The sequence below is a fragment of the Lepisma saccharinum genome, chromosome 26 (assembly GCF_977018435.1).
Source record: "Lepisma saccharinum chromosome 26, izLepSacc3.1, whole genome shotgun sequence".
Lineage (NCBI taxonomy): Eukaryota > Metazoa > Arthropoda > Insecta > Zygentoma > Lepismatidae > Lepisma > Lepisma saccharinum.
The window spans coordinates 34,596,079-34,611,775 of NC_139254.1; the positions used below are offsets into that span (position 1 = coordinate 34,596,079).

General features: G+C 35.4%; 1 long non-coding RNA gene across 1 annotated transcript; it reads left to right on the forward strand.

Moving 5' to 3' along the window:
- Window positions 1-4,773: 4,773 nt before the first annotated feature.
- On the forward strand, window positions 4,774-15,200 carry LOC145979727 (uncharacterized). The gene is made up of 3 exons (XR_014440807.1): window positions 4,774-4,856; window positions 5,107-5,251; window positions 14,618-15,200. It is a non-coding gene; the product is annotated as an uncharacterized LOC145979727 (long non-coding RNA).
- Window positions 15,201-15,697: the final 497 nt, after the last annotated feature.

Genomic DNA, 15,697 nt, shown 5'->3' on the forward strand with positions numbered 1-15,697 from the left:
TCACATTGAAATAAATGTATGGGAGAGCCATGGATAAGAGAAAGGAGAATTAGTACCGTGATTGGGTGTTTAGTGAGTTTTGCAGGAGCATGAGGGGGCGGCTTTGGAGCATGTGCCTGGTGAGTACACAACGAAAATTAGTTGTTGTTTTTTTTTAATCTGCTGTACTGTGAGAGGGATCTGTCTGTTCATCTGTGTCAGAGAGATCGCCCTCAAAGCGAGGCTTTAGTCTAGCTATTGTAAACGTATCGACTTTCTCTCTATTTCGACCATCTTTGAATGAAACCTTGTAAGAATTCGCGTCCATTTTCTCTACTATTTTACCTCTAAACTTGTAACAGATGGCAAAAGGGCGGGGGGTGTTTGGGGCAGGTGTATTTTCGAGAATCCAAACATCTTGTTAGATCGCATATTCGGTTTGTTGAGTAATACTATCCGAATATTTCTTTGGTTGTAGAAAGCGCTTCTTTAAATTGTCGTGAGTCAACATGCGAATGTATTTTAATTGTTCCAGCCATTTTTCATTTGTAGGGGCCGTTGCTTGTGGGGGGATGGGATGACTGCAGCGTCGTAGAAGCTTATGTTGTGAGCTTGAACGGCAGATTGCAAATAGTCTTGCCATTTACCTTTTGTTGTGAGAACGTAGGGCTTAATGATATTCTTAAGGTAATTGAAGGATGCTTCCACTAAGCCGTTTGTGTAATGAGCCGCGGTATTTACATATTTTAGCTGTACACCAGTTAATTCAGCTAGCTCATGCATTAGATTTGAGGTATTTGAAGAAGATTTATCAAGAACGATCGTAGCTGGGAGACCAAACCTGAGGAAAACAAAATTAAAAAGTACGTCAGCAATTGATTTGGCATCGTGATTCGGAATGCTGGTCGCCACGATGTACATACCTTGTACAACTATCCACTACTGATAAAAAATACTTGTGACCTTTAGTATTTGACGCAAAGGGGCCTCAAACATCTAAATGAATCTTCTTGAACGGAACTTGTTCCGGTTCGGAATGCTACAATGAGTGTTGCCTGGCGCCAGGATGACGCTTAGCTATTTGGCATGGTACACAGTTTTTCACTTCATCATACACATAGCGTTTCATGTCTGGTATGTAATACCCACTTACTAGGTGCCTGTAAGTTTTATCTGCTCCCTGATGAGCGTTCATGTTCTGATTAGCGTGCACAAGTTCGAACACTTCTTTACGTTTCGCTTTGGGTACGCAAAGGTTAGCTGAGGGGTCGTCTTCAAATATTTTAATTATGTTGCCAAAGTAGGGGTCTTGTCTTTGTGCAGTAGCCATGTCAAAAGACAGGGCTTGGATGGAAAATACCTGGCGTGCCATGTGTTTGCTATCGGAATCAACTTCATCGTCTCGATTAGGTGCTGTCACCTACAATAATTTGCTTTGACTAGGCCCATTGTGATACAAATGCATTTAAATGGGAGAAAAATTGTCCATCAAAAGCGTGGGAACATAACAGGGGTGCTGCCACTAACAAGAGTTTGCTTTTTCCAGGCCCATTGTGATACACATGTATCAATATGTTCTTGTATCACCAGAATGGAAAAATTACCATACAAATATATCAATCCAATAGAGAGCAATGATTATTATTTCCCATTACTGTACTTTCTTTTATGACCGCACTAATTCTTTGAAAGTCATAGAAATACTTTCTTGAATGAAAATTATAAAAAAAGTATATTTAAACTTAAATATTCATAACCACTATTTTGCACTATTAAATCCAAAAGTTGGTAGTGCATGTCAGGCTAAAAGAAAGGAGCTTCTAAAAAGTTATTGATATATTAAATAGGCTCATTTTACAAACACCACTTCACGTTTTCTTTAGAAAGAAATTAAGTTATACTACAATTATTCTCATTGCTTCATAGTGGTGGAGTTTCTTAAGTTACTATTTCTTTCAGCTTTCGTAGACGTTTTCGCAGTGACAGTGGAGCAGATGTTACCGACAATGATGGCCACCATGGAGCACTTGATCCTGGACCCCGTCACACAAGTCACAGGCGTCGTTCTTGTGTTTGACATGGGGGACTTCAGTATACACCAAGCCAGGCTTTTCACTCCAAAGGTGGTTGGAATGCTCATGAATATATTACAGGTGATTATGTATTTTTATCTCATGTACAGTGTCTCTCAAAAGTTTTAGGACAACGACATTTTAAACTAGGCAACCCAATTTACGCAAGGCGTTGGTGGGTTGCGTGTAGAGTTAGGCTCAATTTCAGGGTTGCCACATGCACAATAGATATTTATAAAATGCGCGAAAGGAATAAAAACAAGTAATATTGTATAAAATTATGAAAAATATCACTATTATATCGCAAGTGACAAAATTCTTTCTGAAAGAAAATAAAAAGGTTTCTTAGTATTTCATCGCTGATGAGTCTACAGAAAGGAAAAGAGGTGAGAGAAAACGAAAGGTGACAAAGGAGAGGAGAAAGAGAAAGCGAAAGGAGAAGAGGAAAAGTAGAGGAGAGAAGAAAGAGAGGATAAACGAGGAGAGGAGATGTAGTGAGGAGAATGGAAAAAGATTCTAGGAGAGATGAGGAAAATGGAGCAAAGAAGAGAGAAGAGGAGACGAGAGGAGGGGAGTGGAGAGTAAAGTAAAGGAGAGAAAAAGAGAAGAACGAAAAGAAGAGGAGAAGAGTGCAGTGGAGTCGGAAATCTAAGACAGGAGAGGAGTCCCTCTCTCGACTTTTTCGAACTGCAATCATGATGCGAGAATGTCTCTATATTATTGCTTTTTCTTAACTCACAATTAGACATGTTCTTTATTGCAATAATAATTCCTAGTACGCAACATTTAATTTATAAATATATTATTTTCTAAACATAGAATTATCATGACTTTTCAGTGGCGCTCGGACTATTTGAACTATTTTGTAATATCTGTCTCTCTTTCTCTCTCTCTCTCACTCTCTCTCTCTCTTTTATATATATATATATATATATATATATATATATATAAATTATAAATATGGGTCTGGCCGGTGTCATTTTAATGGCGCCCACGGACCACAGATTCGTGTAGAGGACATCAAAACAAACAACTTTTCTCAGTAACATTTTTGACGTTGGTGCGTCAATTCGACGCTACAGCCGTTCAAAAAAGACCGTTTTGCCGCCTGGATGCTGGCAACCCAACACAACATTTGATCGTATCTGTGACGTCATTTCCTGCGGCGAAACAGCGCACGGTAGGGTTGCAAGGATCACACAAATTTTGTGAAAAATGACAAACTACCAACCAAATTATTAGCTGTAAAACGAAGCGAGAAACGCGTCCAGCAGACCGAACATCATAGCCTACCAGCCAGAAGTTCAGCAGTCATCTCAGAAGAAGGGGGAAGTAAACCAACGATATGAGAAATGGTAAAAAACGTATTCAAAATGAAGTGTCATTATCGGATTTTAACTCGGCCTACATGTCAAATATCATCAACAATAAATTGTATTGTACTTGCAACTTACATTTGGCTGTTTCCGCCCAGCTACATGTCAATTATATTTGCAAATCTCGTTGCAAGGTTGATATCTACAGGTTTGTGTCCAGATGCCTTGTGGTACTTTGTGCTGATAACGGAAGTATCTGAGGTTCACGTTGTTACATTATGGCTAAAACACGTACAACCACAGTAACAATCTAATGATGAATCAGTAGCGAATATACTGCCCTGTTCAGAGTTGCAAACTATTACATGTGTATTCGGTGCGTAGATAAACACAGTCGTCGGAGAGTTTGTTTTACTACTATTTATATCCCTGTATTTTCAACCATTTTTGTCACTTGCCTCATAATTCCCTGAATATACATTATATTATGTGTTGCTTATCTTTGGAATTTTGAGTTCTTTCATTTCTATTTTGTCATCTGTTCAGCGTGTCACAGACAACTAGTATCAGAAGGACGAAGTGGATAGACTAAATTGTAGATGCCAACTTGGTAACTAGATTTGCAAATATTTGACATGCAAGCTGATACAAAATTCGATATGACCACTTCCACTTGAATTCTATTTTCTTGCTACCATTTTTCGTATCGTTTGTTTACTTCCTGTTAGGTTCCAGAACGTGTTTTCTCGTTTTGTTTTACGGTACATAATGTGGCTGATTGTAGCTATGTCTTTTTTAAAAAATATATGTGTTCCTCGCAACCCTGTAACGCATCGCTTCACGACGGGATATGACGTCACAAATGCAATCAAATGTTGTGCGTGGTTGCCAGCATTCAGGCGGCAAAACGGGCTTTTTCGAACGACTGTAGCGCCGAAATGATGCACCAACGAGAAAAATGTTACTGTGAAAAGTTGTTTGTTTTTATGTCCTCTATACGTTTCCGTGGTCTGTGGGCGCCATTGAAATGACACCCTGTATATATATATATATATATATATATATATATATATATATATATATATATATATATTATTTTAGTCAATTCCTATGTTGTTACTAGACCAAGCCTTGACATTAAATTTCATGTTTCTTTTTTATTCATTTTTAATTGGACAGCCATTACTCAAAAAACTAGAACCAATGAAGGAAAGCTAATGTCATATTCGAAATCACAATCGAGAAGTTGCCGAAAAATACTCTAATTTCATTTTCAATAAAAGGTGTGTTTTACCAGTGTAATGTTTCTGATTTCTAATAATAAATACGTCCTGTATTTTGGTTCATAATCCAATAACAATGTTTTTCTTTCTTTCAGGATGTTTTTCCATGTAAGATGAAGGCCATTCATTTTTTGAATCAGCCAATTCTATTCAATGCCATCTTCGCGTTGTTTAGGCCTTTTCTCAAAGACAAACTTAAGAAAAGGGTAAGTTAATTTTATTGTGATTCCAACTTGATAGCAGCAAGGGGGGAAGCCATTAAAGTATTTTATAAGAGGGAAATGTAAATATATTTTCTGGGAATCATTGAGGCATTTTAGGCAGACTTATAACTACATAAAACATAATGTATTTCATGACGAATAAGCTATCGTTTTATTGTGTGTGTACATACGCACACACAAACATACACTAAAGTCCTCATTGATGTGAAGAAGTACATGTATTTTATTTCAGATACATTTCCATGGGAAAAATTTTGAGAGGTTTTATTCTCACATTAAACCAGAAATTCTCCCTGAGGAATACAATGGAACGAAGGGGAAATTCAGCAACATCAGGTTACGGAAAGCAGTGGAGGCAAATGATGAAATATTTGAAGGTGAGTTCTGTGCATTAGCATGTGTAAGTAAAAAAAGTTAAGTTCCGTTTGAAATGTCTTCCTTGAGTCAACAAAATTTGGCTTAATTTTCACAAGTACATGCGCCTTTTCTAAACGTTATCTGACGTCCTTCGATCGTATTTCTGAGCCCATAAAGCATTAACATAGTAACACAGCACCTTTACACCATCTGAGGGTAGTTTAACTTTATCTCACATACCTTTACCAAACGAGAACCACTGTGCTGAGAGTTACCATGTAATAGGAAGTCAATCTCTCCAAATAAACATTATAACACCGAATCAAACGGGAATAATTAATATTACTAAAAAAATAAAGAATATTTACGACTCTGCTTGTTGAAGTGGAGCTCGAAATTATTATTATTATTTTGAGGTAAGAAACTTTGCACTAGCTAGTGGTTCTCGCGAAAGAAATAAGCGTCAAGTATAAGGAATGAGGGCCATATTTAGGAGTAGTAATTCCTGTCATCACTCATCCTCATCTTCCTGATTAGCCAAAAGTGACAGAAATTGCGAAGTAAAATAAACCAGATCAATCAATCAATAAATTAATTGTATATATTTGTTTACACCCTCTCTAGATTAATTAGATATAATAAAAATAAAGCACCAAAGCAAGCATGCAAGTAAAACAAAAACAGGAGTTCCACATCTTCAAATTTTCGGCAATTTTATATGTTTCATAAAAGTTCCCCTTTGTGCCGATATTTACTTTCAGCAAGTTATTATTTCTTCATGTAGCAACACTGCCTCGCCAAGCAAGCGCGGCATAGCATCAGGAAGGAACTTTCTCCCACCAACGTTGTTTGTAGCGTTGGAACTGAGCACGTAGCACTGAGCATGTTTATAAATAGGCACTCTCGTTGTCATACAACGTCAACAACTTGAGTTGGAGAACGATCAGTGGCGCACATATACTAAAAACTTACTTACATTCGGGTTTAAAAGCTTGTCTCAACAGTTTACAAAATGTATAATTACAAGATGAGGGTGAAAGAAAGTACATGAGGAATGTTAGTTTACAGGAGGTAATCAAAGAATAGGCGACTGTAATACTGAAATCTATTATTAAACTGACCTTGTGAGTTGCAACAAGTGCTTAAAGTGGTCCCCGCTTTGTTCTCACGCATGTGGGTATGTCATAGTTCCTGTAATTCTTTGAAGTAATTCACCAGCTTGTGGGAGAATCCTCTTGGGAGTAGCCTGGACCATAGGCGTGCGCACGGGAGGGGGGGGGGGTCAAAGGAGGGAAATCGCCCCCCTCCCTAATCATGGACACCCGCAGATTTTTTTCCACGGAGGGACAAGCAGGGTATTTCTCCGTGGGGCATATTACCGCAATAATAGTATTGCCCCCTCAAAAAAAACACCACTTGAATTTGAAATTATCGCATTAATGTAAATGACTATGACTGAAATCAAATTATATGTTTGAAATATACACTTTTAGGTTTACATTGGCCATCCTTAACCCCCCCCCCCTTTCAGATGTTCATGTCCCTCCTATATTATTGTACTTTCACCTACAAATTTAGTGTAATCTTATCTCCCTTATTAAACGATATTATACTCTTGAAGAAAATTAAGTATTTTAAAGCCGACTAAAGTTCATAGAAAGTACGGGGAAAGGGGATTCAGTGGCGCAACTACAAGGGGGAATGGGCATTGCCCCTCCCCAATCTTGAATGGAAATCAATTCTAAGGGACAAGGGGGCAAATATTGAGCAAGACTAAGAGTAGCAGGACAGTTCCGTAAAATTTTCTTGCTCGCTTCGCTCGCCTTTTCTCCTTTTCTTAAAGTCTTGGCAAGTTCAGAGCCTTAGGTAGGAGGGGCGGGGGGAGTCTGCCCTGCGTGCCGAACGATCTAAATAAATAAAATTGTAAACGCCGCTTGGAAATGTTTGTGCCATATTAAATCAATGTTGTTCTTAGATTGCAAAATTTTCGATCTAATTATTTTCTTGCTTCCACTTTTATTGTTTTCTCTAATTCAGGGGTTTCCAACTGGCGGCCCGCGATGCCTCCTTTTGCGGCCCGCGAAGCCAGTTTGGAAAATACATTAATTTTATTAAAATGCGTTCTATATTAACTGAAGGAACGGAAGCTTTGTGAAGAAAGACCATATCACAGGTAGAATTTATTTTGCAGTCAATAATGATCATCATCAGAATCTAAAAGTGACGTAACTTTCTCTTCACACCATGCATTTCAACCCCTTCGCTATGCGGAATGAACGTTTGAAAGTGTTTTTTCTTCAATGAAGTTCATCAAGAACCGCTACAGAAGCCGACTGGCAGATTGTTCACTGCTTCACCTTCTGAGACTTTCAAATATAGATATTGAAGTGGACATTCCAACTTTAACAAGAGAAGCATATCGGCCTCAATTTTCACATTGAACACTTACTATGAAGGATTCTCATTTGTATGGTCTGTTTTTCATTTCTTTCAATTCATCCATAAGTATTGTTTTTTTTGTGTGAAATAAATTGTAATTATACAATTTTCATTTGTCATTCCATTGTTTTTATTGCCTCATTTTAGAAATTTAGGTCATGCGAAAGTACTACATATTTTCAGTTCAGCACTTACAATTTTTGTAATTTTTAACCCCCCCCCCCAAAAAAAAATGCGACCCGCCAATCAACTGCTAGATATAATTTTGGCCCTCAGACCTTCTGAAGTTGGAAACCACTGCTCTAATGCATTGTAATTTACCAGAAAGAGGAGTTATAACTATTAAGAACTTCAGACTTGCTGCTAAACAGTTTTGTTTGGAGGAAAAGGAGCGCGGCACATTTCAGAGACAATTTATTTATACGTTATGGTGTCTCTATGTTGCTGCATTTTATATATGTATGTATGTAAGCATATATATATATATATATATATATATATATATATATGTGTGTGTGTGTGTGTGTGTGTGTGTGTGTGTATATATATATATATATATGTGTGTGTGTGTGTGTGTGTGTGTGTGTGTGCGCGCGCTCGCGCGCGCGTATGCACATATGTTCATCAATGCAATGAAACTAAAACAGTGAGATAATAAGGTTTTTCTTTCCCCACTGAACTTTCATCAAGGCTTCCCACCCCCTTAATCAGAGAGTCTGCGCACGCCTATGGTCTCGACTTGTTAGTTCTGGTACGTGTCAGGTCACAATCCATTAGAACCTATTATCTTGTCATGAGACTTTCAAACAACGATTTTATTTGTCTTTGCAGCGTGAACAATTGCCTGGTGTTGCTGGAACCAGGATTCATATGCACCCTCTTCCAGTACGAAGCTTAATTCTTCTTAGGCATTTATAGCCAGAGTGGTCCAAACAGTGTCCATTTCCTTTCACCTAGACACAAATATCCCCTTCTCCACTTTTTGTGGGTAAAGATGGGTTTGAATAAAATAACGTGGACTGTCAGCATACCCTAAGCGGTAGGCAAAATCCTATAAAATCTTCCTCTCCAATTCGTGCAACATGGCCTGACCAGTGCCCACCTAAGTCTTCTTCATTTTGTTTGTTCTAATAATATCTGAACATGAATACAAATTATGTAGTTCTAAATTATGTAACCGCCTCCACTCATCTGTCTCATCATTCCTTTAGGTCCAAATATATTCTAAGAATTTTATTTTCAATACTCTTAAATTCAGTTTTAATGTAAGGGACCAAGTTTCACATCCATATAATACTACAGGCAAAATGAGTGTTTTGTATATATTAACTTTTATTTTCAGATATTACACGGGAAGATAAAAGTTTATGAAGAGAAAAGTAACACGTATTTCCTCAATAGAGTCTGCTCTTCATTTCCTCTATAATATACATTTTCATTTGTTAGTAATACTCCTAAATACTGAATTTGGAAACTGATTCCAACGACTTGTTATTAATAATTAAATGTTCATTATTACCTAACACTTGGTTTCGGCCTGTAAGCATATATTTAGTTTTATCTTTCCAAACTTCCAACCCTATCTCTTTAGCTGCTTTTAAAATAATTTTAGCATTATTCTTAATTTTATTTGTAAGTATAATTCACTAGTAAGTGTACAACATCTGCATATGCTAACCAGTGAGTCACACCGTTTAACATTAGTCTTTCATTGATTTCGTTTACCTTCCTAACAGCATATTCTTTGAGGCACATGGTAGTTCGGATCCCACTTTAAACTGTAGGTCCAGTCCCGATTAGCCTTACTTTGCACAAAATGGACTTAAAACACCGATTCAATCAATCAATAAACTAACAGCATATTGTAAGGCAAATATCCCTGTATGAACCTATCATGAATTGTATTTTTTCCTGTTTCATTATTGCATATTTTTATCATATGAACAAGCTTCTTAGGTATTCCAAACTCGAGTAATGTATTTTATAATTTATCTCTTTTGACAGAATCATATGCTTTTTTAAAATCAATGAATACATGATGGACATTTTGATTATATTCCCACTTTTTCTCAAGTGTCTATCTGGTGATAAAATTCGATCAATTGATCTGTTTACGTTCAAATCTATATTGATAATCATATATAATTTCATTAGCATATGGAGTTAGTCTTGTTAATAGAATTGTAGATACTATTTTATATGACGTTGGAAGGTAATATTGCAGTTCGTTTTATCACCTTCTTAAAACACAAGAACAATAGTAGGGTTCTTTGCGCTGTTCAATAATTTCTTCTTTATTACAAGTTAATCTTATTATTTTTTGAATTTGACATATTAACGAATTCCCACCATATTTAATTAACTTAGCTGAGATTAAATCAATGTCTTTAGTAGCATCTTTAACTTCTGTCATGTTATGTTCTGGATCTAAAGGTTCTGCTGCTGATTTATGTCCTACCTTAACATTTAAAAGGTTATTAAAGTTATTCTTCCATCTATTTAAAATATTGCTTGAATCAGCCAAATATTAACCATGTTTATCTTTTATAAGATATCGAGTAATATTTTTATTTTACTTCTAAACGTGAGGTTAACTTCTCGCTTCATTCTATTGTAATTGCTTAAATTTGTATCATCAAATTTATTTAATTTACTAATGGGTTGTAACGAAAGAAATGTCCGTGTCTGTACAAGTATTAACATTTGACAAAGAACATCGTCCTGAAATAATCTTGCGTAAAATATATGCGACCCTGAGTACTCAAACTCATCACTACACCTGGGATTTTAGGTTTTTAACTTATTTTTTTCCTTTGCAGGTAAATAAGAAATAACAAGTTATATAAGCGTTTAATTAAAAAACTAAACATATGACGAAGTTTTGTAGTACCTCAAAAAAAAATTTTTGCTTGTTAGAAGCTATTTTAGGTTTATGTGCCTAAATTAAACCTTCTTTTAGGTTTTTATATTTTTTTAGGTTTTACAGGATTTTTATATCTCACAGAGGAGAGGTATTTACTAGGTTTGGTGGCGAAATAATTAAAAGACTGGCGTGTTTTAAACATGTTTTCTGTCGATTTCCCTCCCTCCAAGTATATGATCTTTATCAAAGCATTAAATAAAACCAAAAATGTCTGACGTCACTGTTATCTGCATGTAACAGTGACGTCAGAAAGAGACAGTTCATCCATACTTTTTACACCTGCACTATAGACTCTTAATGCTAAGCCTTGCCTACTAAGATAAAGTAAACTGTATCTACCCCACCCCCTCCTCCGCATCCTCAATTTTGGCACCCAATTTTCTCTACTGCCTGCGCAGTCTTAAGTGCAAACTTCTGATCTGTGCGGCCTTGACCACTCTCGTGTCACTTTGGTCCTTCTTGGCATTCACGCCTTGCGAAGAAATGTGTCAGCATTCAAATTTGCACTACTGACTATGTTTCTGTTGAAAGATAATTTTCAGCACATGAAATGATACTCACAGACAAAAGGCGGAGTTTGATTATGGATAACGCAAAAATATTCATGGTGGTCACAAGTATAATTCCTGTTTTTCAAGGTGAACTTTCCAAAACGTCAAGGATACAAGCAGATGTTTTCTCTATTCCAACCTTACGTATTACCGACCCTCACCCTCCCTTCCTCACACAAAAATATTGACAGTATAAAGGGTTTGTATGATTCCAATGTACCAAAAAATTTACATAATCAACTTCAATATATATTAGTTTGTAATAATGTTCCGTCTGGCAGATAGATTGTTCTGTAAAAGACACTAACAAAGTAAACGGATTCAGAAAATTTAGTTTCATTTTCCACGTAGCTTTCTTTTTTTTCCTAGAAAAATAAAATAAAAGCTAAACTGTGAGAAACTTGCCTCGGGGCATTTATAAACATTTATAAATTTGATGGGATTTGGATTAATAAAAGTTTCAATTCTTCACGTCTACGGAGAAAAAAATGGAATAGAGAAAACGTCCGGTTGTACCTTATTTCATATTTTGCCAAAATTCATGAATAATTTCCAGAGCGAATAATTCACTCATAATTTCCGGAGCCAATAATTCAAGTGTAATTCCCGGAATTCGAGGAATTCCAAGTGAGTAGCCATTCTGATATTGTACAGCAACTTATACATACGAAATTCATTTTTCATATCAACAAGTAACATTTTCTAACAGCACAACTGCAGTATTATAATAATTTGTAGATAATTTTGAAAATGACATAAAGAAATGAAAATTTGTTTAGAAAATTAATATTTGGTTATTACTGTTCTTGTGAAATTTTGTTTTTAACGATTGTATCTAATCAGTACTTTTCAGAAATTTTGTACCAAATTAATTCTTTTTGCAACCTATTTCAGAATTTTTGGAACATAATTTAAGGTTTTTAGAACCTATTTTCGGATTTTTAGAGCCTATTTTAGGAACATAAAAGCACATTTTTTAGAACTAAAAATCCGAGGTCTACTCATCACAATCATGCTCTTAGTCAAGCTGAAACTCGACTGAACGAACCATTTGGCCGATGCCAATGTAGCTGTTTTAGGAATTTCCTCTTCTTTTTAAAACCTCCATGCTATTCCAAGATCTGCAAGAAAGAAAAACTACACACGCCTTAAATTCCTTCTAGAGCATTTACGTAAATCTCCGTGTTGTTTGCTTTCGCTGTTGTTTAGATATTCTCAATAGTTCCTTGGCTACGTAAATCTATTAAGCCGCGATCGGTAGCAGGTGAGAGTCGGCTTACTTTCAATTTTAATTAAGTTCCATTTTAACAGTATTTAAAATATTATCCTGTGATGCCCTCTAGCTGACTTTTAGAGCGTTACGAGTGACCTGATCACATTTTAATGGAATGACGTAAACGGTAGTATGGGAGAGAGACCAGTGTTGTGGAAGGAGTGTTGTCAGAGTGAGTGCAGAGTTCACACGCGACCGATTACGTTACTTTTTTTTATTATTTTGATTGGTGCATTATTTTGTCAAGTCTAAGCTGTTTCTAGTGAGGTTTCGTGCATATATGTTTTTTTTATATCTGTTAATAGTAAAAACGAAAAGTGCCTAAATGAATTTATATAATATCAGATTTGTGGAGCACAGATGGAGCATTGAGGAAGAAGTTATTTTGTTAGCACTGAGAGTTTTCAATTCGAAAATGTATCACTCTGATGCTTGAAAACAAATAAACATTTTTGAAACAGAGATGTAATAGAGAATAAGGCAAGTAATGTACAAGTCACTAGAAGCACAAAAATGAATTTTAAAACATTGAAATGCTGTGAATTATGCCTGAAAAGCAAGAGTTAGCACAACGCGACCGACGGCGTGACTCAAGCGAGCTCACCTGGCAAATTACTCTCGAATCCAAAACAATAATATTTCTTACATCATACAGCGTAATGTGATTATAACAAGAAAATTAACTGCTTGAGCAATAATTATTATAATTATTAAATTATATAAGATTATAATCTGAACATCTTAAAAAGCTTGTGTCTTACAATGTTACAGACCAGTTGATAGTGATCGACTGAAGTTGTTTTCCCCAGAAAAAATGTGTTTGCAGGTTTAGTGCTAAACTTTTCCAATGTGTATGTGAGTTACTGTTGTGTGCGTGAGAGAGAGAGAGAGAGAGAGATTGATTGATTTGTAATATTTTACTTTGATTTTCTGCCACCTTAGGCTAATCGCGAAGATGAGGATGAGTTATCCTGCAATAAAATTGATAAAGGAACATTTGCAAACATCCATGACCAAGCCGGGAATCGATCCCGGGACCCCTAGCGTAGTAGGGCGATGTGCTAACCACTCCGCCACAGAGGCCGATAGAAAGAGAGAGAGAGGGGGGATAGGGAGAGAGCATTTTGCATTTATAATTGCTAAGTATCAAAGAGCTTTGTAGTGAAGTAAAAATGTTTTAGATGTTTGTATTATTTAAGTGCATGTCCTATTTGTTATAATTAAGAATATGGAGCATACAACAATTTATTGCGAAAACATTCACTTAATTACAAAGTTAGCTTTGCTTGTTGTGATGGATAAAGGTTTTCTTAAAATAACATCAGTTGAAAACTAGTGAGCATTCGATTAAAGTGTAGAAATGGAACTTTCAAAATAATGACGGATAATTTCTGAATGGACTACGTATTTTTATTATTGGTATAGCAAAAGCCACACCACAAAAGTGTGTTCATCCCCTCCTCGTTTTAACCTCGTTTCCACCAGAAAAGTTAGAAAATAATATTTCTGACTCGTACGTAAATCCTAAAAAGCTTGAAATGTATTATAATTACTGTTTAGGTAACAGAAGAGGGTATTACAGTGCCATTCCTCAAACTGTATTCCACGTCATTGTATTTGGTTTTAATTGTCAGGACAATATCCAACATCTTTCTTTAGATCTTCAAATCACACTCTACAATTCATTAAATAATCCTTCATGCTTCAGTCTCTTCAATAAAACTTTCAAAGCGGTGTGGATAAAGCATCATAAGCCTAGTATTTTGTAATATCTATTTCAGTCAAAAATGGCTTGCAGCTCAGTTGGCAGAGCCAACCTCTTGCCCCGAGGTTGAACTTATTCGTTACAACGTTGTTCGTGGGACCTGAAATTATCACTTATTAGTGCGTTACTTTCCTTGTTATACTTGTTTTCGTGTAGTGTTAATGTTATTTTAAATTGTTGATGTCATAATATGGATTTATTTTACGTACAAGTTAAGCTACAATATGCACTAACGTAATCATTTATTTGCACTAAAAAAAATGTTCAAAGCGTTCAAATTCAAGTGAATATAATGTATCTGATGGAGTCTTTAAGGTTTACCATGAAAATAATATTGAAATATCAACATCGGCTTATATTACTCCACAAATTTAGATATATTCATTAATATGAATTTCAAAGCAAAATTATTATCTTTTTTCTAACCATTTCCAGAGATGAGGATATACGGGAATAAGTAACATCTGAATACTTTCTACAAAGCCTGAATGATCTGTGGAAGAAGAAAGAAGAATGCCGGGTGTGAAGAAGAATCCGAAGGATAATGATATTCAAGTGAGCTTAAAGAAATTGATTGTCAACGAATAAGCAAAATGGATGCAAAATTAAGAAATTGCTTTTGTTTCAGGTGCCTAAATGTTGCTTATATATTGCATTCATTTATTTATAAAAAATGAAAAGCTGATTTAATGTACAATATTAAAAAAAGTCAAAAGAGAGTAATTAATGTACATATTTGAGATGCAATATTATGTAAAGTGAAAGGATATTTGTACAAAAATATTTTATTAAAGTGTGTTACGAAATTTTAGATATTTGAACCCTTATGGATTATGTTAAAGAAATTTGATTTCTTTACTTTCACAATAATGAATATTTTTTTGAGTCCTAGATTCTAATAGGAATGCCAAGTTATTAGAGATGGATAAATGTAATAAATGCTTAATCATAGTTGTTAAGGATAATATATCTATATTTTATTAACTTACACTGCAAATGTTACGCAAGACATTAATGAAATAATATATATCTACCAGTACATCGTCTGTAGTAACGAAGAATGGAACATTTTTATGCGAGAAAATTCTGTGTAATGTACTATTTCTTTCTGTAGTATTTATTATATAATGTAAATAATTTTCATCAGAATTATAAATTTTACAATTTATAAAATAAATAATGTTATTATTACAGACCGTATGCGTGGGCTTGTTCATGTGCATGGTAATCAAATAAGTTGGTTTCGTTCGGTGTGTACACAAATTATAAAATGATTAGTAGTTGCTGACATAAGGAATGTTTTGGCAGATTATTTTGAAAAAGATCAACATCATAACAATATTAATTAGTTTGTCAGCCTGTGGCATTAATAGATCTATGGGGGTCGAAGGGGTTTCCAGGCTGGTGAAAATGTTCTGTCGGCGCTTGGGTAATCAGAATGCAATTTTCATTAGACATTATCAATTGCCAGTTGTTTTAACTTTTACTTATTCCAACGCTACATTTCGGACGGCG